The sequence below is a fragment of the Elephas maximus genome, chromosome 27 (assembly GCF_024166365.1).
Source record: "Elephas maximus indicus isolate mEleMax1 chromosome 27, mEleMax1 primary haplotype, whole genome shotgun sequence".
NCBI classification, from domain to species: Eukaryota; Metazoa; Chordata; class Mammalia; order Proboscidea; family Elephantidae; genus Elephas; species Elephas maximus.
This window is the reverse complement of record NC_064845.1, coordinates 15,283,066-15,310,665: the sequence shown is the minus strand read 5'-3', so window position 1 is coordinate 15,310,665 and position 27,600 is coordinate 15,283,066. Positions and strand designations below refer to the sequence as shown.

Genomic DNA, 27,600 nt, shown 5'->3' with positions numbered 1-27,600 from the left:
TCATGAATTAGTCGTTGAGTATATAAGGCCTTGCAAATAACATGTGGATAGTACCTTCAACTAGTTATAACTCTATAAAGATAAGAGCACTGGCAGACACAAATAAATGCCAATGCTGGAAAGAGAAGGAGATGGGTGGAGAGGCAGGAGGAAATTCACAGCAGATTGACCACAAGAAACGCTAAGGTAGGCACTTTCCATGCTACATCTGATTTAATCGCCACGATGACTCAGGCAGGAGGTTTTACTCTTATTTGGCAAGAGTGGACATGGAGATGAAGCAATGAACGGATTCCAGGCCCACTAGCTGGTGAAGGGCAGAGAGGAGGTTTGGATTCAGGTCTATATTGGCTTCAAAGCACCTCTTATCACACATGCTGTTTCCACAACAGGGAGTTTTGCATTTGGGGAACAAACTGAAGAAAAGAAGGATGAGTAGAAAAAGACCATAGTCAATGTCCATTGTAAGATGCCAGAAGCTAGTTGTTCTTGTTGTCGTTGTTGTTAGGTGCCATCGAGTCAGTTCCGACTCATAGCGACCCTATGCACAACAGAACAAAACACTGCCCGGTCCTGCGCCATCTTTACAATTGTTGTTATGCTTGAGTTCATTGTTGCAGCCACTGTGTCAATCCACCTCGTTGAGGGTCTTCTTTTCCGCTGAACCTGTACTTTGCCAAGCATGATGTCCTTCTCCAGCGACTGATCCCTCCTGACAACATGTCCAAAGTATGTAAGACGCGGTCTCACCATCCTTGCTTCTAAGGAGCATTCTGGTTGTACTTCTTCCAAGACAGATTTGTTCCTTCTTTTGGCAGTCCGTGGTATATTCAATATTCTCCGCCAACACCATAATTCAAAGGCGTCAATTCTTCTTCGGTCTTCCTTATTCTTTGTCCAACTATCACATGCATATGATGCGACTGAAAATACCATGGCCTGGGTCAGGTGCACCTTAGTCTTCAAGGTGACATCTTTGCTCTTCAACACTTGAAAGAGGTCCTTTGCAGCAGATTTACCCAATGCAATGCGTCTCTTGATTTCTTGACTGCTGCTTCCATGGGTGTTGATTGTGGATCCAAGTAAAATGAAATCCTTGACAACTTCAATCTTTTCTCCGTTTATCATGATGTTGCTCATTGGTCCAGCTGTGAGGATTTTTGTTTTCTTTATGTTGAGGTGCAATCCATACTGAAGGCTGTGGTCTTTGATCTTCATTAGTAAGTGCTTCAAGTCCTTTTCACTTTCAGCAATCAAGGTTGTGTCATCTGCATAATGTGGGTTGTTAATGAGTCTTCCTCCAATCCTGATGCCCTGCTCTTCTTCATATAGTCCAGCTTCTCGTATTATTTGTTCAGCCTACAGATGGAATAGGTATGGTGAAAGAATACAACCCTGACGCACACCTTTCCTAACTTTAAACCAATCAGTATCCCCTTGTTCTGTCCGAACAACTGCCTCTTGATCTATGTAAAGGCTCCTCATGAGCACAATTAAGTGTTCTGGAATTCCCATTCTTCACAGTGTTATCCATAATTTGTTATGATCCACATAGCTGAATGCCTTTGCATAGTCAATAAAACACAGGTAAACATCCTTCTGGTATTCTCTGCTTTCGGCCAGGATCCATCTGACATCAGCAGTGATATCCCTGGTTCCACGTCCTCTTCTGAAACCAGCCTGAATTTCTGGCAATTCCCTGTCAATGTACTGCTGCAGCCATTTTTGAATGATCTTCAGCAAAATTTCGCTTGCTAGAAGTCCATCCATTTGTCTGAATGTAACACTAGAGCAGCATTTTACCCGCAGGCTGAGTTATATGGTAACTCTCCTTCTCTATACAACATTTTTTTCAATACCAATCATAAAATGAAGCAAATATATTTCCTTTTTAACTAAAATTTGCACTTAGAAACAACGAAAACAAACAAACAAAAAAACCATTTCACCTCACTGTTCACATCCTGTTGCACTATTTTCAGTTTGAAACAGAAAGAAAAATTTCAGGCGGTCACATAGTGTGGCAGAATTGAAGTGACTCAAGATGCATTGCTTTGACTTGATACAATCATTGGCTATCACCGTTTATTCCGAATCCATTAAATGCCAAATATGTAATACCCCGAGAGCTGGAGACGCCAACTGTGCCCAAGGCACCGAACATGATTCCAAACCTTTAGGAACTAACTCTGGAGACTAATGTGTACAGCTGGATCCACGTGTGCTGGCGCCGGCTGGATAACTGGGAGTGCGCCAAATTAACTGTCATGTGAATATAATGTTTGTTGAAAAATAAGTAATAAAATGTGCTAATGTGAAGTTGACACGTCTCTATATGTTATTAAAACTCAACAGTAATTGCAGCCATTGTTTAAAACTTAGATCAACAGAATATTTTTTTTTCCGGGGGGAGCATTTTATTACCGAGGTTGTTTAGAATGGGGACTGATGGTAATAAAAAGCCAACTGACTTTAGTTGGTTTTGTTATTGTTTTTAAACTCTCTACAGACAATGTGCCCCCACATTGCCTGCAGTGCCTGGGACAGATGACTTCCATCATTCCACCCTTGGTATGCCACTGATCCCGAGTCTTTATCTGGTGGAAAAATATGTATATGTATATATATATATATTTATATACATACATACACATATATATGGACGACTCTTTTTTCTTCCATACCACATTACTTCACAATGCCCCAGGCTCCTCTTTACGCTCCACTACCACTGGCTTTATTTCAGAGTTGTGGCAAGATGACCATGGTCAAGATGACCAAGGCTTGTGTGAATGTGTACATGTGAGTGTGCACAAAGGATAAGATTCTCAAACATCGAACGCACCACTCAACATAGTTAATGGTGCACAGAGTGACTGCCTGGAAAGACCAATACTCCACTACTCCAGAATATTCTTTGGTGATCCCACTGGCCTGGGGGAAAGTCCCCTGAACCAAAATGGAAAATGACAGGAAGTACTCGGAAGTCTCACCAGGCATAATACCAGGCTTAAGGCTCCGTATCACTTGTCGTTCCTTATTTTCATGGTTTGAATTGTGTCCCCCCTAAAATATGTGCCAACTTGGTTAGGCCATGATTCCCATTATTGTGTGGTTGTTCTCCATTTTATGATTTTCCTACGTGTTATAAATCATAATCTCTGTGCTTAAAGAGGATCAGGGTGGAATGTATCACCCTTGCTCGGGTCACATCCCTGATCCAATGTAAAGGCTGTTTCCCTGGGGTGTGGCCTGCACCACCTTTAATCTTACAAGAGATAAAAAGACAAGGAAGCAAGCAGAGAGTTGGGGACTTCATACCATCAACAAAGCAGTGCCAGGAGTAGAGCGCCTTCTTTGGACCCAGGGTTCCGGTGCAGAGACGCCCCCAGGCGAGGGGAAGATTGATGCATCACAAGGACCTTTCTCCAGAGCTGACAGAGAGAGAAAGACTTCCCTGGAGCTGACACCCTGAATTTGGTCTTCTAGCCTACTAGACTGTGAGAAAATAAATTTCTCTTTGTTAAAGCCACCCACTTGTGACATTTCTGTTATAGCAGCACTAGATGACTAAGACATTTATCAACACCAGTTTTACTTCTGACAAATTCAAACTGCCTCCTAGGTCTCCCTGAGTATAGTCAATTTCAAGATACCAACATGATTTTAGCTTTGCTCACTCTCACTCCAGCTCCACTGTGTGGTGTTACTAGTAAAGGTCTCAGCTGAAGTCATCACCTGCATTTAGCCCAACTTACCACTCACCTCCAAGTGCAGCCACTATCCATCTGTCAGTGAGGCTTTTGTGTTGTTATCACACTGAACAGCGGAGCTTCCAGACTAAGACAGACTAAGAAGAAAGACTTGGCCATCTACTTCTGAAAATCAGCCAGTGACAACCCTATAGATCACAATGGTCCAATCCTATTGTGCATGGGGTTACCAGGAGACACGGGGCTACTGATGGCTGCTAACCACAACAACAACCATTCATTTCTTTCTTTGAAGATGTTACTTAACACTAATCGAACTTTGTTTACATTTAATTTTCAAAACAGGAAGGAGGAACTCTTATTTGCCCCATTTTATCGTTGAAGAAACAGAGGCTTAAGGAGGATAATTAACTTGCACGAGGTCAGGGGACCAGTAGATGACAAAGTGGAGCTCCAAGACGGTTCTCATTCCTAAATCCATTCTCTAAACATGTACAGTATATTCTGAGCAATAGAGAGGTTAAGAATCCTATCCAAAACAGATACATATTCAAGGTGATAAATTTAGCTTGAGGGATAAAGAACAAAATAAAAAGTACAGGTCTGTCTCTTTGTTCCACTTGAGAAGATACTGTTACCCAAGAACACTAGTGGTCGAAGGTAACACTCAGAGTTTTGGTCCACAGAAAAGAGAAAGGTTATAATGGAATACATAACTCTTGATCATAACATAAGGGTTAGGACATGATTTCTGCCATGTCTTAAACCAAAATGTAAAGCATATCACATTCCTTGAAGTAAACTTCTTGGGGATTTTGTCTTATTAGCTTATTAATTATTTGGGAATTTTCCTTTGGGTTTAATTGAAAGCCCCTGTAGAAATTGCCAGCAGTGCTAGGATTACCTATGGTCACTCTTCTATCCAAACCCTAGTGTAGAGGAATGTTACACACAAGCTCAGAGACTATCTAGCTACTAGCACCTTCCTTAAGAAGAAATCCATAACTAGCCTTGCCTGTGTTGTGTCACTGTGTCACAAAAATATCAGCAGAAGCATCCTCAGGGTTGGAATTGGGGCATTTTGGAATGTGTGGTGCAAATCAGAAGCCCTAAGAGCCCAGAGGCCCGGGACCTTGGAAGCAGTGAAGGCGTTCTCCTCTGTTAGTCTACAACTTCCCGTCAAAGGATGGCTCTTAAATACCTTTCAAGGTAGTTCGATTTATGTTTGCTATTCACGATCCTTTAAAAGCATACATATAGCTCTGTATTCATAAGATCCGATATGAATGATACTCATTCCATCTGTTTCTTGAAGGAGAAAAACGTTCAATTCCTGTTCATCACGATCATACCCTCACTTCTACTGGCAGCTGTTTTGGTTTTCAAAGGTCATCTCTATGCATTTGGACTTCCTTGGCAAATCTCTGAGTCAGGAAGAGCAGGTACTGTCTTGTACACTTAATAAATGAGAAGTTTGAGACTTGGAATGTTTAGTAGGAGTATCTGGTCTATAATTCAAATCCTTTGATTCAGCTGTGTGCTGGTAAAACAGTTTGCAATCAATCAATCAATAAAAGCCCCCATTTATAGCATTTGCCAATTTTCAGGTGTAAATAATCCCACCACAGTCAATTTCAAGCTACTAACATGATGTTGGAAACCCTGGTGGTGTACTGGTTAAGTGCTACGGTTGCTAAACAAAAGGTCAGCAGTTCAAATCTACCAGGCGCTCCTTGGAAAATCTATGAGGCAGTTCTACCCTGCCCTATATGGTCGCTATAAGTGGGAATTGACTCGATGGCAACGGGTTTTTACAGGTTAACATGATGTTACTACATGCAAAGTTAGAAGAGATGTACAATATTGACCCTCTTGAGCTGGTACAAGCTAGCTCCAGCACAACACTGGATCCTTTGACTCCTAATCCAGTGCTCTTTATATACTATCAAATTAAGTATTTATGATGTTGCTTTAAAACAAGTGTCTAGCCCAACGTACTGAAGAGGAAGCTTTAAGACTTTAGGAATGTATGATGCAGAAAGTTCTCTTCTGAGTTAATCAGTCATAGATCATTTCTTCGGCATACATGGCCATTCTTGAAGTTTGATGACCCTACCTTGGTTACAATTGAATGGACCAGAGAAGCTGGCTCTGAGGTGATTCTGGGATGAGTCAGAGACCAATAGCTCTCCAGTATAATCCCACTGACATAATATCTTTCAGCCAAAGATCCCCAGGCATTTTCCATAATTGTCTAACCATTCCCATTTTACAGATACAGGATGCCAAAGTCCAGGAAATGAAACCATGTGCTCAAAGTTACATAGTACATTAGAGCTGGAGTCATGACCAGAAGAGACTGAGTCCTGACTGAGGTGCTTTCTATTGTACCAGGATGCCTCTTCTACGACTGTGAAGAACAAAGACTTCAGACAAGGGTTGCAGAAAATTCAACATAATCATAGAAAACTGCATAGAATTTCAGAAGTGCGAATGTTGGGGGCCAATAGACATCCTATAAAGTCTGTTTTTGCCTGGTTTTCAGACCAGGCTTCATGGAATCCCAAGGTGCCTTCAAGGCTTCCTCGGAACATATAAAGGAATAGGGTGCACGCAGGCAAGATTCTGGACTCCCCTGATCTCCACCTGAGTAGGAATTAAAGCAACACCACGTTCATCTGTTTTATATATTGGGTGTCAGATTAAGATTTCTTCTGAAGAAAGGGCATGACTTAAAAAAAAAAGTTAGAAAACCCCAGCAAAGACCAAAGTCTAGATTGTTAATTTTCAAACGAGGCTGCTTCGCATGAGATATTGGCTCTCTTAAACTAAAGGGAGCTTTCTGGCTGCTCTGTTCCCACGATCTGGTGAGATAAAGTATGTGCAAACGCACCAAAGAGAAGAAAGGTGTATATAAACCGAAGTCAGCACAGATCCTTTAACCCCTCTCTGATCCTTTCTGAAAGCAAGTGGGTATTACCTTGTATGGCATCCTCACTGGGGAGTTTTCTATCCTACAACCTCTCATACAACCCAGGCACTCCAGCTCCTCAGCTGACACCTTGGAGAACAGCCATAGTTCCTGGCTGCCTGAAAAAGTACACAAAGGTAACCGGTCTTCCCACACTTGCTAGAGTGACACTATCATAGGCCACACAGGCCTCTGGCAGGTCCTCTGTGAAAACAGACAAGGCAGTTGGGAATAATGCTAAACAAACACTAGGTTTGCAGGCCTACAAAACACGCAGTCACCTTATAAGTATTTCAGGTTGAAAACTAAAGGGAAAAAAAACACATCTTCTTCATTAAACCAAAAACCCACTGCTGTCAAGTCAATTCTGACTCATAGCGACCCTATAGGACAGAGAGAACTGTCCCATAGGGTTTCTAAGGCCATAAATCTTTACAGAAGCAGACCGTCACATCTTTCTTTTATGGAGCTGCTGGTGGGTTTGAACCACTGACCTTTTGGTTAGCAGCCCAGTGCTTTAACCACTGTGCCATGAGGGCTCCTTATTTCTTAACTAGCCAATGTAATTAAACTATCTCAAATAGAAAGGAAGGAGCCATGGTGGCACAATGGTTAAAGCACTGGGCTGCTAACCAAAAGGTTGGTGGTCCTTGCACAGCCTGCAGTAGCTCTGCAGGGGGAAGACCTAGTGATCTGCTCCCACAAAGATTACTGTCAAGAAAACCATATGGGGCAGTTCTACTCTGTCACATGGGGTTGCTATGTGTCGAAATACACTCTAGTGCACTCAACAACAACAAACAGAAAGGAGAGTCACAGGGGAAGTAAGAAATCAGATGTGTCAATTTAGTTTGCATTATACTATATTAATTTAGGGTCTGCTCGGAATATTAATATTAAATGTTTAATTAATATTAAATGTTTTCTGAGACATTCTATGCTTATAGGCAAAGATAAACTTATACTCAAGCACATATTTCTAAGATAACTATACATCCTGAAGCCATAACGGAAAAGCACACACACACACACACACACACACACAATATATATATATAGTTTGTTCTTGTTATGCTCTGAAGTATTTATGTATATTTTTATGTATGGGTATTTACAATGTCCTTCTTAAGACTACCTAAATGTTGTATAATTTCTTGCTGGAATAATAAGACTTTAAGACTGATGCTACTATTATCTAGAAAGCAATCAAATAACTATAAAAATTTGAAACCATATAAAATGATGGTGAATTAAAACATTTGTGGAATCAAAGTCAGAATACTGATACATTGGGATAACAGTTCTTAAATGTTTTATATGCCTATAGATTTTAATGAGGATATAAAATGAACCCAAAGAGGACTGAAAAATAAAGCTAAAATTAACTTTCAGCTTATCCAGGCCTCCTTTCACTTTTGTTTAAGATTATATGCATGAAGACAAAATGCTCAAATCGTGTCAGTTGCAAATGAATATAACACATTGAGGGTAAGTTAGCGTTTGACTAAAAATCCAGAACACAGACAGCACTGGAAAATATTCTTCTCTATTACTCTCGAAGCTTAAATTTCACCATACTTGCCAGGCATATGAAAAGTTAATCTTTAGCAAAGCTAATGTGCTTAAAATAGTTAGCCTATTGTTCTCAACAAGTTATAAACCTGGATTATAAAACTGTTAAACACTAGAGATAAAAAACTCAAATACACTAATTCTTTGGCACACATTTTTCTCCGTCTGTGTTACTCTTCCTTTGTAAAGCCTCAGATTTTATGATTAAGGAATTTGAAGAAAAATAGAAAAGAAACGCAAACTTGTATAAGGCAAAGCCAAGTGTTAACAGTCATATTTTCAAGTAGCATACACTGTCTTTCTTTTAAACAATAATTTTGGATTTGGTTGCCTGGCTTTGATTGTTCAAGCATTTCATTAATATTGCATTTAACTACACAGAAAAAAAAGTTACTTCAGGGAACACGCTTAAATGTCACCCAAATCTAAATTTGCCTAGTCCTCCATACTGCTGTCGTGTTGTTAGTTGGCCCTCGACTCATAGACTTACAGAGTACAACTGCTCCATAGGGTTTTCTTGGCTATAATCCTTACAGGGAAACCCTGCTGGCATAGTGGTTAAGAGCTTGGCTGCCAACCACAAGGCTGGCAGTTTGAATCCACCAGGCGGTCCTTGGAAACCTTATGGGGCAGTTCTGCTCTGTCCTGTAGGGTTGCTATGAGTCGGAATTGACTTGGAATCAACCTGATGGCAGTGGGTTTGGTTTTGGTTTTTAATCTTTATAGAAGCAGACCGTCAGGCCTTTCTCCCACACTGCCACTGGGTGAATTTGAGCTACCAACCATCAGATTGGCAGCTGGTGACAAGCCACTTTCGCCACCCAGGCTCCTTCTATAATACTACCGATAGAAAACAACAAGAGTCTGGAAATTTTCCTGAACATTATCACAACAACCCTGAAAACTTTTATTTACCCCACTTTACAGAGACTCTCAAGCTGAGGGGTGTTGAGGTCTGCTGGGATTTGAAGCCAGATCTTCCAACATCAAGTTCATTACTCTCCCCATTACCCTAAAACTGTTTCAGTAGAGGACCATATTCCCATTTAAAACAAAGAGGTAATGAAATATTATAATTTACAGAAATATAGAAAAATTAGGAAAAGATTATTTGTTTTTCACAAAGGATAAACCCCAGATTAAGTTACCCATTCCCATAAGTCATTTACATAGGGCTAAATTTGTCCTCATTATTTTAGGAAACTTTGTGTACATAGAGCCAGGCTTGGTGAGTGATCAAATGTATTTGTGCTTCAGTTGTAGATCTCAAAAAAGGTTTTAAGTCTGGCAATAATGGAGAAAGGAACACAAACCTGGACAAAATATTTACAGCAAGAGTTTCAGGCATTGGACAACAGACAGTAGGGAGCTGTGGTCCTTGAGAGGATGGAAGCACAGAAGGGGAGCTCTACATTCACCTTGGCTTTCTGCCTAGGGGCACTTTTCAAATTGCAGCGTTGGTGAAGTGGAGCTCAAAGAGCCAGCAGCTGGGCCGAGGAAACTGAGATCAGATTTCAGGGCAGCAGATATGGCTGGAACTTGTGGGGCCGGGTATGGGCAAGAAACAGCGCTAGAAATATGCAAAGGGGTCCCCTTGAGCCTTTAGTTGAGTACCAATCAGCATATGCAGATCAAAACTCCACAAGGCCTAGAAACATGCCTATTCTGTGATCAGAAAAAGTTTCTGATGAGTGCACAATGCCAGGAGATGGAGTTCAACCAGGCAGAGAAAGTCCTTGGTGAAAAAGAAAAAAAAAAGAAAAAGAACACTCCCAAAATTCAGCTGAGACTTCAGAGAGGCAATGCCAAAGGAAAACTACTCTAATCCTAGAATAAAGACAACTCTAGATTTTCCCTAACTAAGCCTAAATCCAAATCTCAGCTACCTGCTCTTGATCCTCCAGAAAATAAAATACCTGTCAGAACAAGCTCGCCGCTCTTTAAAGGAAAACAATGACATTCAAAGTTTAACATTGTCACTTCCACAATGTCCAGCATAAAATAAAAAGTTACTACACATGCGGTTTGGTTGACATCTTAAGTGGACAGTTATTGTTTCTGCCTGACCAATACACCTTTCCCCTACTTCCAGGAACACAGATTTATAGCAGAAGAATCCTTCGTTCTTACAGCAATACATTCCACGAGGTTCAGCCAGGGTTCTGCATCCTCACTAGTGGTCAAGTGACCAGGAGGGATAGAATGTCCTACCTCCTGGACACAGGGATGGACACATAACTCATTTGGGCCAATGAGAGTCCTCTTTTGTCACTTGTCCCTGGAAAGGCTGTCATCTAAGCTAGTGTGATGTGAGAGTAAGGGTGCTGATGGCATCGTGAAGCCAGGTGTTCAAGAGATGAAGAGGAAGAGACGAAGCCACAGAAACCTTATTTGAGCCCTTAGATTTCGCTATGCCGAAAGGACTTTGCAAGGTTGGTGTGGTGGGATGTAGAAGTATCTGAGTTCTAGATTATTAAGCAAAGATCAGACAAAGCCTTAGATGCTCAGGGTAGACGGTATGCTAGAGGGTAACTCAGAATGTAACTTCCCAGTGAGAGGGTTGACATTTGATGGCTGAAAATTGATAGTCCTGGCTACATAGTTAAAGAGCTGTATTATCTTGGGCAAATTTCTCCCCCCGCCACCCCGTAAACTGAGAATGGAGACCTTCTAGGGCCCTGTCTAGCTACAAAAACCCATAATTCTATGAAATAAGGGACTTCCCAAAGCCAGCTGGATAACAGATTAATGCTAATTTATAAAAGTGACTTGTTCAAGCCAACAAAGAAATGGTATAAGATGAGAGATACAGGAATCCAATGATCAATCTTGAAGAAAAATCTCACACTGCCTCCCAAAGTCCCGGTTTGCTAATTCTTAGACCAATTTTTCTCCTCGTGATTCCGAGAGTGAATTAAATCAATTCTATCATCCACTGACATGGGCTCAATGTAAATGAGAAACTCAGTGTAAATGAGGCAGAGACTGAATTGGGCAAGGGGGTATTGTTTTCTCTCAATCCAGCTGTCTCTTAAAAATTTTGAACAAATGCCCTAATACTCCAGCCACTTTCCAATATGCAAAATAACACGCTAGATGATTTAGAACTGATGTCATGAACAACAAGGAGAAAAGATTGTGCAAAATACTTGAGTTAATGTGGTAAAATTATATTTGTTTGCCATCTGTGCATTTGTTGGGATCCCCTGAAAGCTCCATAGTCAAAGGGCACTTGCCTTAGACCCAAAAGAATCCCAACACATTCCACTTTAATTTTCTATCAGCTCCTGGTTTGGTTTTGGAGCCCTAGTGGTGCAGTGGTTAAGAACTATGGCAAGCTACGGCTGCCAAACAAAGGGTTGGCAGTTCAAATCCACCAGCCACTCCTTGGAAGCCCTATGGGGCAGTTCTACTCTGTCCAATAGGGTAGAAATGAGTTGGAACTGACTCTGACAGCAACAGGTTTGGTTTGGTTTTAATGAACATATGTTTAATGGGAAATCTTCATTGTATTTGAAAAGACACAACGCTACTTGGCCCCTACCCTAGTAATCAGTGAAAGGCTAAAGCTTAGAAGTAAGAAGAGGGGAATCTGAATGAAAATAAAGCCAAATGATCTATAAACCTCTCAGTTCTTCAGGGATAGGTGAAAACAGTTCTAGTATAATAGGCCACTAAGCCTTTCCTTTTTAGAAGGGGAGTAGATGACAAAGGGCTCTAAGAGACATGAGGGAGGAGCCACAGATAGGAAATACATGAACTGAGAATGTTGAACTCAAAAACTCATTAAAAAAAAAATGCATTAATTTCTTTTCTATTGATGAATACTTTTCTAGGAAACTCATTTTATTAATAATTTTTTTACAATATCCATTTTATTTCCATTTATCTTCTTATAAAGAATAACATTAGAGGAAATCTAGAAAAGGAGTTAAGCACAAAGAAAAAAATAAAAAGTTTTTCCAAAATCCCACAATTCTAATATTACTATGTCTTAACAATTAGGTATATTTCTCCCCAGTCTATTTTTTTTCTACAACATTAGCACTATTTTTAAATCATTTTATAGTCATCGTCTCATTTATCCCTTACAACAACTCTATGAGGTAGGTATTATTCTCACTTTACAGATGAGAGTTGCACAGGTCTGCCTAATTCCAAAGCCTGTACATTGAAGCTCTACACTGTCTTGACTGCATGTGTGTGTGTGTGCATGTACACAAATGTCTGTGTGTATATGCGTGGATACATGCCTTTATATGTCCATTGATATATTTATACATCCATGAATTTTCAAAATTGGACCCTAAATGCTGTAACTATACATAATATTTAATAGTTTAGGTTTCTCAGTTACAACATATCAAACAAAGGTTCCCAAGTAATTCAATGGAAGCCACAGACCAGGAGAAATGAAAAGTCTACTGCTATCTGTCAACTGTTGAGCTCCCAGAAGGGTACAGAGACCTTGAGAAGAATGTCAACTGACATAGAAGGGACCCATGGCTAATGCCAGGAGAAACACCTGAAAGATTCCTGAATATAATAGAATATATTTGGGTGACTATTTCTTGTTTGTTTTTCTGAGCCACTTTCTCATTTCTGGGAGTGAAAGTTTCTCTAAAGGTAATTCCTATTCAGCATGTGGTTTCTGTAAGAAGTCTCCACGATTTAGAAAGTTGACTCAGCAAAAACACTTGGGCATCTCCACATCACCCCATAGAGCTCGGCACATTCAATGAACGTTTTATCAACGTGACATATTAACTTCTAAGTTTCCAGCACACAACTCTGAGTAATAAGGCAATTTGGACCCTCACTGACCCTTGCAACTAAATTTGTCCACAATAAATTTATCTTTGTTCTCCTTTAACCATGTTACTTCTAGATCCCTACACCCCTTTTTTAGAATCACTGTCACTGCCATTATCCTAGTCTCTCTGGCAGGAAAATCTGGATCTGCCTTTTACTCTCCCCTCTTCACTCCTTCTTCCTACCCTAATGCCTCAAGTTCTATAAATTCGTGCTTTTTGAAATTCTGGCATAGACCTCTTCCTTTACCTGCCTCAACCCTTGTCAAGATCCTTTTGACTTTTGTCATTATTCCATGATGAGCAATGTTGAGAGGGAAAGGGGTCACTATTAATAATGACTCTGGGACAACAAGTTTAAACCTGACTGTCCCAGGCCCACCAGACGTACGATCACCTAGTTATAGGACCCCTTTCTCCCTTTCTCCCCATTTTCATTTTTCTGACATATCACTGCCACATAATCAATTATCTCTAAACACAAAGTGTCAGCTTCTTGTAATGGTTTTAATGAAAATCGAATCCAGGCTTCATACTGCTTTCAGAATAATGGCCAGATTCCTTAGTCGGGCCTTTATAATTGGACCCCTATCAAACTCTCTAAATTTGTCTCTTCCTACTCTTTTCATGATCCTGTTATTTCAGCGAAATTGCAATATGTGGCACATGCTAAATATACCAGGTATACTCTACCCACCAGCTCTTTGCTTGCATCCCCTCACTGCTCTCCATCACAGAAGTCCTATTTTTCCTTTCAAGCTTATTTCACTTTACATATCAGCCCTACATGTTAGCAAGAATCATTTAAATCCTCGAAGAACTTTAGAATTCAGAAAACACTTTCTAATGCATTATCTGATTTGATCTTAAAGAACAGAAAGGGCAGCAATTATTTGTTTCCATTTTACAGATAAGAAAATTGGATCCCAAAAGGCTAACAGACATGGCCAAGTTCACACAGTCAAAATGGCAGCCATAGTACTAGAGTGCAGGTCTAATTCCTGGCCCAAATCTACTGATATCTCAAGTGTATTGTGTCTTCAGTGCCAGGAATAAAAAAGAATTAACAAATCCTTTTGGAATATTTCTGAGGAAAAATGGTAGAGTAAATCCAAGGCATAAGATTTCTTTCCCGCAACTTTTGTGAAAGGAATAAAAATTTCAAGCATGAAACCATATATGTCAGTAATATTCAAACAAAGGAAGAAATGTAATCTAGTAAAATAATATTTGAAAGATGGTGGTAAGGAAAAGAGATATAACAGTATAATTTCTATCTCTAAAGCAGTTCTAGAAGAGGAAAGAAGTTCCAGCAGAGTTGGACAAATTTGAGGGAAACCTCGTAAATGCTCCACAGTGTAGAGCACTCTGAGGGGCCAGTAGGCAGGTGCTGAGAAAAAAGTCTTATTACGCAGCTTTTAGAGTAGAAGTCCTGACCCACCACTACCATGCTGACTCACCTAAGATGAGAATGAACTCGTAGAAGGGAGAAATAATTGCATAGGCCTACTCATTTCTGTCAGAAGCAAGAGCTCCAAAACACTCTCCAAATTACAGGATAATCTGAAAGCCAAGAGTTCCCACTGGTAGGACTTGAATATGCCTGATCTTAAAAAGATAAATCCTTGCATGAAATACAAAGGCAGAAAAAAGAGCAGAGCCCAAATCTATCAATTATGACTATCTATAACTTCAACTGAGTATCCCCTCTCTATTCTTAGACAAAAGTAGAATCCCAGTAATATCTTGCTCTCAAACATAAGCTCTAAGGGAAGGTAAATAGGTCTCAGAGAAGATGGGATGTCAGTCAAGCATGACTGATGGATACAATATTTGGGAAAATAGATGGTCTACATTATGTATGAGAAAGATAAAATTAAATGGAACAGCTACTATGCAAAAAGAAAAAAGAACAGAGGGAAGAAAGGATAGAGAGAAGGTGGGAGGGAGGGAGAAAGGCAGAAAGCAAAGATTGATGAAAAATACCTTAAGAAACAGAAGAAAAAGAAATCCACAACAAATATTCTGCATCTAGAAGACATTAAAGAAGGACGAGTTTGATAAACAAGTAGGCAAAGATGAGATAAAAAGATAGTGGAGTGAATGGAAAATGCAGAGCTCAGGATAAAGACCAAAAGACCACTTAGGGTGAAAAAAGATTGGTTACTTTTGTCAAATGGCTTTTTTGGCATCTTTAAAGATAATTGTGTACTTTTGACCTTTTGCTAGATGAAGGACTAAGATACTCTTCATAAACAAAAATCTTCTACAAGTAAAAAGATCATTAAACAAATGGATAAAGATTATGAACAAGCTGTCACACACAAAATATTACAAATGGCCAACACACATACACACGTGCACACACAAACATGCATGCATGCACACACACGCACACATGTGTGCACACACACGCACACACTTGTACACTCACACACACATGCACACACGCACACATGCTCAAACTTATTTTAAAGAAAGGCAAATTGCAGGTGCGCTGAATATTTAAAAATAACTCGTCGTAACAAAACTATTACTTTCTGGTTGATGACATGAATCAAGTACATTTTAGAACTTTTCTTCTTCAGTCTACAATGGTAATTAATAGTCTCTTAAGATCCCATCACTTGTACTATAATCTCGACGCTGAGAGACCTGCATACTAACACAATTCTCTTTTCTTGACAACTCAGTTCAGTTCCAGTTCAAGTGTAAAGAGATCTCACACAAGCATTCGTATGGGTGTTTGTAGACTCGTGCAAAAACAATGTTTTTTTTTTTTTCTCGGTGAAGATGTTAGAAAATTCAGTCACATTGTCATAGTCTTTTCTGAGAAAGGAACAATGTTTAAGAAACTGATTCTCTTGATTTTGATTAATGAGCAAAAGAACCTCTCTAACCCAGTTCACCTTAGAGTATCTTCTCTTGATGGAACTACCCACTCTAACAACAATTCAGGAGGGCAAATTTTGTGATTATAAATTTATATTAAAGAGGATTAGGGTGGGATTGTAACACCCTACCTAAGGTCACATCCCTGATCCAATGTAAAGGGAGATTCCCTGGCGTGTGGCCTGTATCAACTTTTATCTTAAAAGAGATAAAAGGAAGGAGAAGCAAGTAGAGAGTGGGAACCTCTTACCACCAAGAAAGCAGTGCCAGGAGCAGAGCATGTCCTTTGGACCCGGTTCCTGTGCAGAGAAGCTCCTAGTCCAAGTGAAGATTGATGACAAGGACCTTCCTCCAGAGCCCACAGAAAAAGAAAGCCTTCCTCTGGAGCTCATGTCCTGAATTTGGACTTCTAGCCTACGTTACTGTGAGAAAATAAATTTCTCTTTGTTAAAGCCATCTACTTGTGGTATTTCTGTTATAGCAGCTCTAGATGACTAAGACAGATACTGTCACGACTTCAAGAACTTCCTAAGCCATGAATTATTATAAAGTATTATATGTCTTATATAATACTTTATATAGATAATATTATATATATAAAATAATAAGTATACATGATACTGAATAGGCTTCAGTGGAGCTTCCAGACTAGAATGTTAGAATGTGCTTGGAAGAAAGGCCTGGAGAGCTACTTCCAAAAATGAGCCATTGAAAACCCTATAGGTCACAATGGTCTGATCTGCAATTGATCATGGAGATGCCACAAGACCAGGCAGTGTTTTTTTCCACTGTGCATATCGACTCAACAGCAGCTAGCAACAATTTTATATATATATATATATATGTTCTTATGAGTTGTTTGGATTTGACTCATGGAGACTCCCTGAGTACACAATAGAGCTGCTCCATAGGGTTTTCAGGACTGTAATCTTTCGGAAGCAGACTGCCAGGCCTGTCTTCTGAGGTGTCTTTTGGTGGGTTTAAACTGCCAACTTGTTGACTAGTAGTCAAGTGCATAACCATTTGTGCCGCCCAGGAACCCCTATATTTAAATATAAGTATGTGTGTGTGTATATATATATATACACTTTTTTTATATATACATATGTATATATATATATATATATATATTTTTTTTTATATATATATATACATATATGCATATGTGTGTGTGTGTGTGTGTGTATATGAAGCCATAGTGGCACAGTGGTTAAAGCAATTGACTATTAACCAAAATGTCAGCAGTTCAAAACCACCAGCCACTTGGTGGGAGAGAGACGTGGCGGTGTGCTTCCATAGAGATTTACGCCCTTGGAAACCCTATGGGGTTGCTATGAGTTGAAATCAACTTGACAGCAATCAGTGGGTATATATATATATATGAAATTTCATTCAGATAATAATCACTAGAAAGCTTGGGGGTAGGGGAATGGTGAGGTGAGGGAAAATTTAGTGATTTGATTCTGTGAAAATAGACTTGGAGGACAGAAATCAATAAAATCATTTGCCCTTAGAATCATTTTTACCCTTGGTATAATTCACCCCTAGTATAATTAGAGTATGCCACTTCTGATTGCAAAAGCCTAGGGATTAGTCACTTGAACAGAAAGAGTTCCTCTTTACAAGTGACCTCTGGAAAGAAGTCAAGAGTACTTCCTAGTTATTCAGCACACTCCAGTAAATACGTTTCAGAATTTATTGACACGGAAGCATTGCTCTTAACACCCAAGCACCCTTGACCAATGTCGTATCAGTCAGAAGAGGGGTTATCTTTGTGGTATTGACTGCAAGGGAGCATGAGGAGTAGAAGCCTTCTATAACCCAATCTGGCTGGTGGCTCCACAGGTGTATGTATATATATATATATATATATATATATATATATATATATATATATATATATATAAATTCACTGAGCCATACACTTAGGACTTGTGCACTGCATGGATGCAATGCCTCGATTAAAACAAAATGTAGGTCACTACGCAATTGTTTTCTAGAAAGCTAGTAGACTACGCATCAGGGAGAGAGCTTTTTAATAAGAAAAATAGTATACTCTGAGTGCCATTTCTAAGGCCTAGTAAGAATTCTATTACAAATGGTGTTTTGCAGATGTCTAAAAGATGGGGCTCTATTAATAACTGTCGTAGAATGGGAATATAATTTGAAATGCTGCATTTTCATTATGATCAGAAAAAGACAACTGGCCATCAGCTTGCTGCCTGGGGGAATAAACTGCTTTGAAAATTTCTGCAACAGAAATTTCTTTCCAACCTTAGTTTGTTCCTTGGAAATGAGGATGGTGAGACTTTGTCTCAGGTACTTTGGATGTGTTACCTGGAGGGATCAGTTCCTGGAGAAGGATATCCTGCTTGGTAAGGTTGTGAGAGGGTCAGCGAAGAAGAGGATGACCCTTGACAGGATGGATTGACACAATGGCTATACAATGGGCTCAAACCTAGCAACTACTATAAGGATGGTGCAGGACTGGGCAGTGTTTTGCTCTATTGCACATTGGTTTGCTATGAGTTGGAACCAACTAACAACAACAGGGGAGTCTCCAAATTATTAATCATTCCCAGGAAATATCAAATGAACTACAGCTCTCTCTCACACACACACACACGCACACATACACACACACACACGGTATTTATGTGTGCTGTGCTGGGAGAGCAGGGAGGGGCTGGGTATGTTTTCACACTCTGTTAGTTATTGGGAAATCCATCCCTCTTTCTTCACTCTGGGATTTTGAACTACATGCTGTAAACATGAATCCTGCAATTATAATGTCATTAGAATAAAAGTAATAATCTACCCTTACTCTGAACAAGTCAGAACTAAATAGCATCAAATGATGGTTTAACAGGAAAAGGTATTAACTGAAAAACCAAAAAACGATTGAGAGCATTGGAACTACCTGAGCTCAACACTAACAGTGGGAAAGCAGGACTGTGCTCCAGTATGGAACTGACCTCTGGGGCTGCTGGAGTTTCAAGATAAATCATTGTGTGTTAATCTTGCCCTTCTGAAACTTTTTACTCAATCCTAAATACTAGTTCTTATTCCAAACTGAAAGTTCACAAACCTCTTGCCTGTGCAAATTTTTTTTTAGTTTGATAAAATATGTGGCCACAGTAGCAGCTCATTTCTCATTAAATAATATGATGTAAAATATGACTTATCTTCCTTTACCTGTTCTTTAATTATATACTTTCATACATCTCAAGTTAGATTTTTTTTTTCCAACAACCTCAACTCCATCTGACCAAATTTCATCCAAACTCCAGCAGCCATCAAAATCTCAAAGAAGGAGATTCCCAAATCTAGACAGATCCTCTCTCCTGAGGAACAAATGTCCATTTTCACAGCCTGAAACTAGCTCATTTTTTCTCTGCACTTCAACTTTATCTTCATCTTGTATTCCCAATATCACAAACTCAAAACCAGAGCCAAAGAAATGATCAAATCCTGCCTTCCCACCTCCAGTAAGTCTCTTCCTTCCATCTCTTTCTACTTCCACTGTCCTTGTCCTATTTACAAAGTACTTAGTCAATGAACGCACACAGGCCTCGTCCTCTCTGCCCACCTTCCTCCAGTCTCTCCATTGATCCGTCTACCCTCAAGTCAGGGTTACTGTTTCAAAATACAGATCTTACCACTGCCTTTCTCACAACCTTCCATGGCTACACATTTCACATGGAACAGAACCCCTAACTCCTCAGCGTGGTACGCAAGGCCATCTGTAAGAAGATTCCAGCCTGTTTTCCAAATTTAACCTTCAAGTCATGCTCCCACCCCTGTACCTTATGTTTTGGTGATACCTCCTATGTTTCCTCCTGAACTTAGAATATTGTCTTAACTTTACAAAAACAGCTTCCTCAAGTTGGGATACTGCCCTCTGCCATGTTTACTGTCAAGATCAATTTCAAGTAGGAGATAATATAGTTTTGTGATAAGACACCAATCTTTAGCTTCATAAAACCTGGGTTCAAATCCCAACTCCATTACTTCCTTGTCATAAAATTTTGGAAAAACAACTTAACCTTTTTGAGAGTTTCAGTTTCCTCATCTCTATACCAAGGAGATGATAACAACATCTAAATCACAGGGTTGTGGAGAGGACTAAATGAGTTACAAAGCACTTAACATGGTCCTTAGCACTCACTAGTGTTTATATTAGCTATCAGTGACACTGTTATTATCATTATTATCTACTTCAAGAATACCTTCTTATCCTATCAATTGGAATTCATGCCTTCCTCCTTTGTTCTTTCATGGTATACTGTCGACAGCTCTAATTATAATACTTATCAAAATCTGACATATAACATGGTTATTGATAACTGTCTGACTTAATTCCCAGAGAGGAATAAATTCCACGACAGTTATTAAGCACTAAACAACATCTTAATTATCAGTAGTATATACACAATGCTTTGTGCTTCTCTCTTCAGTTATCTCGTCATTCATTCATGTCTTCCCAATATACTTAATCTTACAACCTGGACAACATGCTGGAATGCCCACTCCCACACTCCTGACATACACTAATGTTCACAGAATCTTATGAGCTCTACCTCCTTAACATCTTTTATAATTCGACTCTCTCTGGCCCAGCCATCTTTGTCTTGCTTCACACTTCCCTTGATGTTCACCAAGATTATTAGAATAGTTTCTAATGAGAGACTTTTCATCCAAGGGGCCTTCCAAGGCAATCTTTGTGACCACCCCTATAAGAGCCCACTTAAGCGTCTGCATTACAAGTAAATACCAAGCATCTTGCATGTAAGGACCATGTTCTGTTCAAAGTGGATAGCTCAGTGCCTGGCATGTAGTACGATATTGAAAAGCTCCTGTTGCAAAACTGAGTGAGTCACTATGTTCCATGACATCTCCATGCACTTGGGTTGAACTTTCATCCTTACGAGGGCCCAAATATTGATTGTAGTACATATGATTATAGCACTGAGGTTGGGTCAAGGGGCTAGGAATTCCTCAAGGGGCTTAGGAATTCTGTCCAATAGCAGTGGGCTTTCCATGGGTGGCATATAGGCCAATAAGAAGTGGAGAAAGAGACAGACCCAGAGAAAGGACAGGGTTGGGAAAAACAATTAATGAGATAAGCTGTCTTATCTAATGCATGATGCCAAAGCAGTTCATTGGTGACTGGGACAGTGCTTTCAGGGGCAACTCAGTCTGGGCAGAAAAACCCAGGAAGAACCACCTACCATTATGATGGACGCTGTGATGCACCACCCAGATCCCCCTTCAGGAACAAAGGACTGTTTCCCTGATCTGCCGGGAATATTGCTGGCCTCGGATGGAGACTGCTTTGGCTGAAAAGAGCCACATCACCCGAAGTTATGCCCCTTCCCCAGGCAACCTATATCCAATGACTGATACATGCAGGGTATAAAGACCTGACCCCCTCATCCAATTTTGGACTACTTTGAAGGGCCAATCCAGTTTCAGTACTCCTTGAAGGTTGGCTCAGACTTTCATTGTGGCTCAACTCTCCCATTGTGGCTCAACTCTCCCACTGTCTCAACCTGCTTCCTTTCTTCTAAATGCGTTGCTGTCAAGAACGCTCCCCAGTAAACCTCTCACTGGATAAACTGTCTGAGAATCTGCTTCCCAGGGAACCTACCCTGTGACAACCAAAGATAATGAAGATGGAAAGGAATTTTATGACAGCACATATGGTAACCCTAAGGGAAAGAACCGCTGGCCTATGGACCAAGTTCTGTCTAGAATTGTTTTGTGTGGACCTTGCAGGGATTTAAAAATTGTGAATTTGTTGTCAACACTGAAAAAAAAAAAATCTTTTGAAAGAGCTAAAGCCCTGGCAACAATGAGCCATCATTTGCACATGGCACTGAGAGCTGGAGTTGAGGGATGGTGTTCCCTTTAAATGCTCCATTTGGCCCCAGTTCTTACCAGTTTCTGTCATTCATTTCCTATACCTGCTGGCCCCTGGGGACATTTGCTTTGACAGGTCATGATTGATCCCAGGATTCCAGCTTCTAATCTCCAGGAAGACTACTTCCCTGGTCAGCCTACTTCCTTCAATAACTTATACCTTTTATCTGACTTTTCCCATAAACTAGAAGCCTCTTTGATGCTGATTCTATGTAATGGAGTCCTGGTGGTGAAGTGGTTAAGAGCTCAGCTGCTAACCAAAAAGTTGGTAGTTCAAATCCACCAGCCACTCCTTGGATACCCTATGGGGCAGTTCTACTCTGTCCTATAGGGTTGCTATGAGTTGGAATTGACTCAATGGCAATAGGTTTGGTTTTTTTGGGTAGTTCTCTCTAAACAGGTGCCTTAAGCTGGTGAACACAGCAGATGTACTAAGCATGCTTGTTAAATGAATAAAATTAAAAACAATCCCTTTCACCACTTTGTGATAACCACGAGTAGCCTACTCTTCTGGAATATTCTGATGGAGCCTTTGCATGGTCTACTGGATGTGTGAAGATGCTTTCCTGATATACAGAAAAAGCTGGGTTCTCCTTTTCAGAAAACATAGCAATTAGTGTGTTTTCAAGGCTTAAGGATGAACACAGGTTATCGGAGTGATTTTAAACCCAAAGGCTGTTAGTCGACCATATCACAAAACTCATTGGCTTGGCTGAAGTCACCAAGAGCAAACCCCTGCAGAGCGGGCCCTGGGTGTGCTGCCCGGGTGCAGATAAATGGCTTAAGTAATTGCCATCTTTGGGCAGTCAATCAAAATGCAGAGTTGAGACTAAAAAGGGGTAAGTGATCCCACAGAGGAAAAATTATCAACCATTGTTACATAGAATAATATGTGACTGCTGACATTTCACCTTTATTATTACAGCAAAGCTTTAAGAAAGAAGTGTAGTTAAGGTTGTCAGAATTTCATTTTAACCCCCCGCTTTAAGGCTGTTAAAAATTCACTCAAGCTGAAACTTGCCTTTCAGGTTCTCAGCCAGATTTATGCTTTGTTTTTAATCCGTTGTTCTCTAATGGAATGCAAAATGACACGCAGGGGAAAGGGTTTTTCCTAGGATCTTTCTGCAAGCTGATTCCTACTTCAATTCCCTTTTCCTTGTCGCCCCACTCTTTGCCAAAAAGTTAGTTGTAACAACAAAAGCACCCCGTAAGATACACTGGACTGAAGGAGGATTAAAGGCATTTGGCAGTGTTTATAAAAATAGCTTTGGCAATAAGCAATACTCAACAAGTAGGAATCTGTTCAGCGGTGTTCACAATCTTGGACTGATGTAAATGTCCGTCAGAGAGGCAGTTGAATTAACAATTATTTTTGAAGCACCCATTGAATTAAAGGTAACCAACAGAAGTTTAGCATATAAAAAACCATTGCCGTGGAGTCGATTCTGAAACCGTATAGGGCAGGCGTACTCTGTCCTATAGGGTCGCTATGAATCAGAGTCAACTCGATGGCAAAGGGTTTGGTTTGGTTTTTGGTAATAGAAGGTTAAAATCTGTTGCCCTTGAATTGATTCCAACTCATAGTAATCCTATAGGAAAGAGTAGAACTGCTCCATATGGTTTCCAAGGAGTGGCTGGTAGATTCGAACTGCCAACCTTTTGGTTAGCAGCCGAGCTCTTAACCACTGTGCCACCAGGGCTCCTGAGTCGGAGTTAACTTGACAGCAACAGGCTTTGAACGGAAGTTTAAGAATCTTTTTTGGAGGCAGCATAGAGGTGACAAACTGCTAGGAAGGGGGAACCAGATACCTTGTCCAAAGGCTACATCTGTATAGCAAACCCACTGATTTTATTTAGACTGTGTGCTCTTGGTACCCAAAGGTTCTCATGCCACTCCTCCCAAGCCACCTTCCACTGATGACAATACGCTAGGGGAAGAGGAAACAGCCATTATCAATCAGCTACTATATGCCACCCTAAGGTCCACCATCACCACCAGCTGCCACTGACTTGACGCCAACTCCTAGTGACGTCATGTGTGTCAGGCTAGAATTGTGCTCCATATGGTTTTCAGTGGCTGATTTTTTAGAAGTAAATCACTAGGCCTTTCTTCCAAGATGCCCCTGAGTGGACTCAAACCATGAACCTTTCGGTTAGCAGCTCAGCACGTTATCACTGGCACCACCAATCATAAGGTACTACGAAGCTATTGAGAGGTAAGAGACCCAGTCCCTACCCTCCAGCTGAAATGTACTTTAGGCTTATCCATCTGTGCATAAATGGCTTTAAAACACTCCAGGCCTGCTTTGCTTATCTTAAACTAAAGCAGCTGTCCAGCCAGCCTTATTATGTTGATGGACATATGAGCTATCACCATATATAATACAGTGTTTACTTGGGGAGGCACCCACCAGCTCTTTGATAGACATGTTAGGTCTTGCAAGGGCCATCCTTCCCATTACAGCAGCCCCAGAACCTGGGCTATAATTAGGGTTTTATTATTATAAGCATTTCTGCAATACTTTCCATTTGCAAACTGCTGAACAAACCAACTCTACTCTGGAAGTCTCACAAGAAATTGGATAGCTCAACACTTGTTAACTCTGTTTTATGGCCCTGAATCCTCAGGCCCAGGGTTCAAAGAAATCAAGGGGTCTACCCAAGGGTATGCAGCCAGCACAGGCTGAAGGCTGCAGCTGTTCTGCTTTCAGTCAGCCTCTCAGCCTGGGTGCCCAGCTGCTTTCCAATCCTTTTCCTGAATCTATACATTTTTATTTTTAAAATGTTGGAGTTTAGAGAATTACAGCAAGAATATTGGACCCAATTCTCCATTTTTAGCATGAAGGGCTCACAGTCTGGGCTTTTGCCAAGTATGGCTGGAATAATTTTGGCAGCTCTGAGGCAGCCCTGCAGACAATTTCTCTCAGCTGCTAGAAAAGCAGAGATGAATCTCTTTAGGAGACATTTGGCCCAGCCTGTGTCTGTGCCAGCAAAGAGGGGAGGTGCATGCCAGGCAAAGTGTGGTTGCATGGTCCAGCTGGGTAGAGGGAGCGGTGAAGCTGGTAAGGCAAGGTGGGGTGAGGAAAGCTGGATGGTCTTAGGAAGATTCTTTGGAAGGTGATATATGCATCACAGCCATGAGCAGATAAAGCCCAGGTGGTTCTGGCTTCGCAGTGTGGAATATTTAGCCAGAAGTCTTCAGGAATTGGGCGGCTAAACATGGTCAAAGGCACAAAGAACAACTATGGTACAGATTTGGAAATGGTCTTGTGGAGAAATGTCCCTTTTTTCAAACTGCTTTGTCTTCGTTCTTGAATAATACCATCATCCCCATATTTGTGGCAATAAAAACATTTTATTATCCCACATTACCATTTCATAATCTCTATGATACTTGCAATTAAATCTGGAGACAGGGGTCTCTTGTTAAACTTTGTTTTTAAACTAGTATCTCCACAGCAATGATTGTTTACGAATATCTTATTCCTAAACTATGTTAAATGGGGCTGATAATACTTCTACAAGGACCAGGAAAGACAACTGTCTCAGTTTAGAACATATTTACAAACTGGGTGAGTTTTTCCATTCTAATTCCAAACCTAAATTGTTTCTAACATACCGGTTACTCCTCCTTAAGTGGATTAGGTCAGCTGGTCCATTGCCCACTTTTGAACAGCAATGCTTCTTTCTTTTATACCTTTTTTCCCCCAAATACCTCTGCATCACCATCATCATCATCACCACGATCATCAACATTCACTGAGTAATTTCTGTGTGCCAGACATTGCCCTGAGAATTTTACATGTGCTAACTCAATTACTCTTCACAGTGAAACCCAGTAACCCATAGCCCTCGAGTCGATTCCGACTCATAGCGACCCTATAGGACAGAGCAGAACTGCCCCCATAGGGTTTCCAAGGAGCACCTGGTAGATTTGAACTGCCAACCTTTTGGTTAGCAGCCAAACTCTTAACCACTACGCCACAAGGGTTTCCACTCTTCATAGTGGTGATGAGAATTATTATGATCCCTATTTTACAGACATGGACAGTGGGGCAGAAAGAGATTAAATAATTTGCACAAGCGCAGCTGTGTTGGAATTGGAACCCATGCCATCTGACTCCAAAGCTGTGCTCTTTACTCGTATGCTACCCTGCCCTTCATGGGACCCCGTCAAGTTCGTTACCATTTCCAAAGCACTTTTACCTGCACTCTTTCATTTCTTACTATCAAAAAACCACACATAGGTTTTGTTTAAACTGGAAAACTTCATTTTATTTATTCCAAGTCTAGGGGGAAAATATTTAATAGTTTATTAATGTTGAATTTATTGAGGATTTGACTTTTTTTCTTCAGATGAAAATTCTAGATTTATTGAGAATCAATTCTAGGTGTAATCAAAGTAACTCTATGGACTTCTTCACCTAAAAAAGTTATAAAAAAAAATATATAAATTGTCCTCAAGTTACTATCTATGCTTCTTTCTTCCCCATTATAAGGCAAAGTCTCACATTTCTCAAGGGGATATACTGAACTCAAGCAGAAAAAGCGAATGTATTTGGATGTCTTGTTATAAGTGATTGCATTTCAAGATCAAATCGTTTAGTCTTTACATATTTATAGTTGTCTGAGTAACATTTGAACTTACATGTTTAGATTTACATATACTAGGTCAAATCCCAGAAATGATTTTCAGAGATTCTGGAATTTCTATATACCTGTTGGAAACCCTGGTGGCCCAATGGTTAAGAACTATGGCTGCGAACCAAAAGGTCAGCAGTTCAAATCTTCCAGGCACTCCGTGGAAACTCTGTGGGGTAGTTCTACTCTGTCCTATAGGGTCCCTATGAGTCGGGATCGACTTGACGGCAATGGGTTTGATGGTTTTTGGTTTATATATCTGTTGGAATTTATATATGCTTCTATTCTTCTTTCTTAATACAGAGAATAACCAGTTTACTCTACTTTTTATTATCTCTACTTATATCCGCAAAGTTTTTTAAAAGAACTTACACAACGGTGCAGCCTAATAAAAATAAATACTAAATTCCTTATTGAATTAATGTTTCTTTTCATGCTTGCTCATTTGTAGTTCTCAAATTCGTAGTTCCCAACTTTCGACACAGCATCATCAGGAAAGCTTCTGAGTTCTTTGTAGAAAACAAGTGGACTTAATCTCCCCATAAAATACAAATAATACAAATGCCACTACTTGAATCTATACATTGTCCTTGGAGTAAAGTCATTCCAGGCCTGTTACCTTTAGGACATTACAGGGAGCCCCATGGAAGAAAAGATCAGTATTTCCGTTATCAGCGAGAGGCAATCCAAGTCCTCAAGAGGATTAAACACTCAGGTCACTTGAAGAACCAAGTTAGATCTCATATCCCCTGAGAGTAACTCCCTCTGTACAGGGTCTGACACACTAGTCATGGTAAAATGCTCCCCCCTACTGATAGTCACACAAATACTCCTCCTGACAATTCTTCCAAAGGAAAGAGTCTTAGGGAAGGCTGGGCTTAGTTTCAGCTTCCTGGCCCACAAATACCTGCACAAACGTGTCCTAGGGGCACCTGGGAGAGGTCAATGTACAGACCAAGGTCACAATACATTCCAGTGCTTCACCTAGCCAAATGACAGAGACCAGGAATGCATCTCCAAAAACAGGCAACTGTATTTCATCTTTGCATGGTCCGGCCAAAGAAAATAAATACCTGCT

General features: G+C 40.3%; 1 protein-coding gene across 15 annotated transcripts in view; it reads right to left on the bottom strand.

The window, feature by feature from the left end:
• The window catches only part of THRB (thyroid hormone receptor beta), a 415,197-nt gene that overhangs the window by 281,534 nt on the left and 106,063 nt on the right, over positions 1–27,600 (bottom strand). Inside the window, exon 1 of one of the 15 annotated variants that reach the window (XM_049871033.1) lies at positions 3,322–7,659. The exons of the other annotated variants lie outside the window; for them this stretch is intronic. The gene's annotated coding sequence lies outside the window, so the exon portion shown is untranslated. Of the gene's footprint in view, positions 1–3,321; positions 7,660–27,600 lie in introns of those variants that run through there. 15 annotated transcript variants of the gene reach the window in all.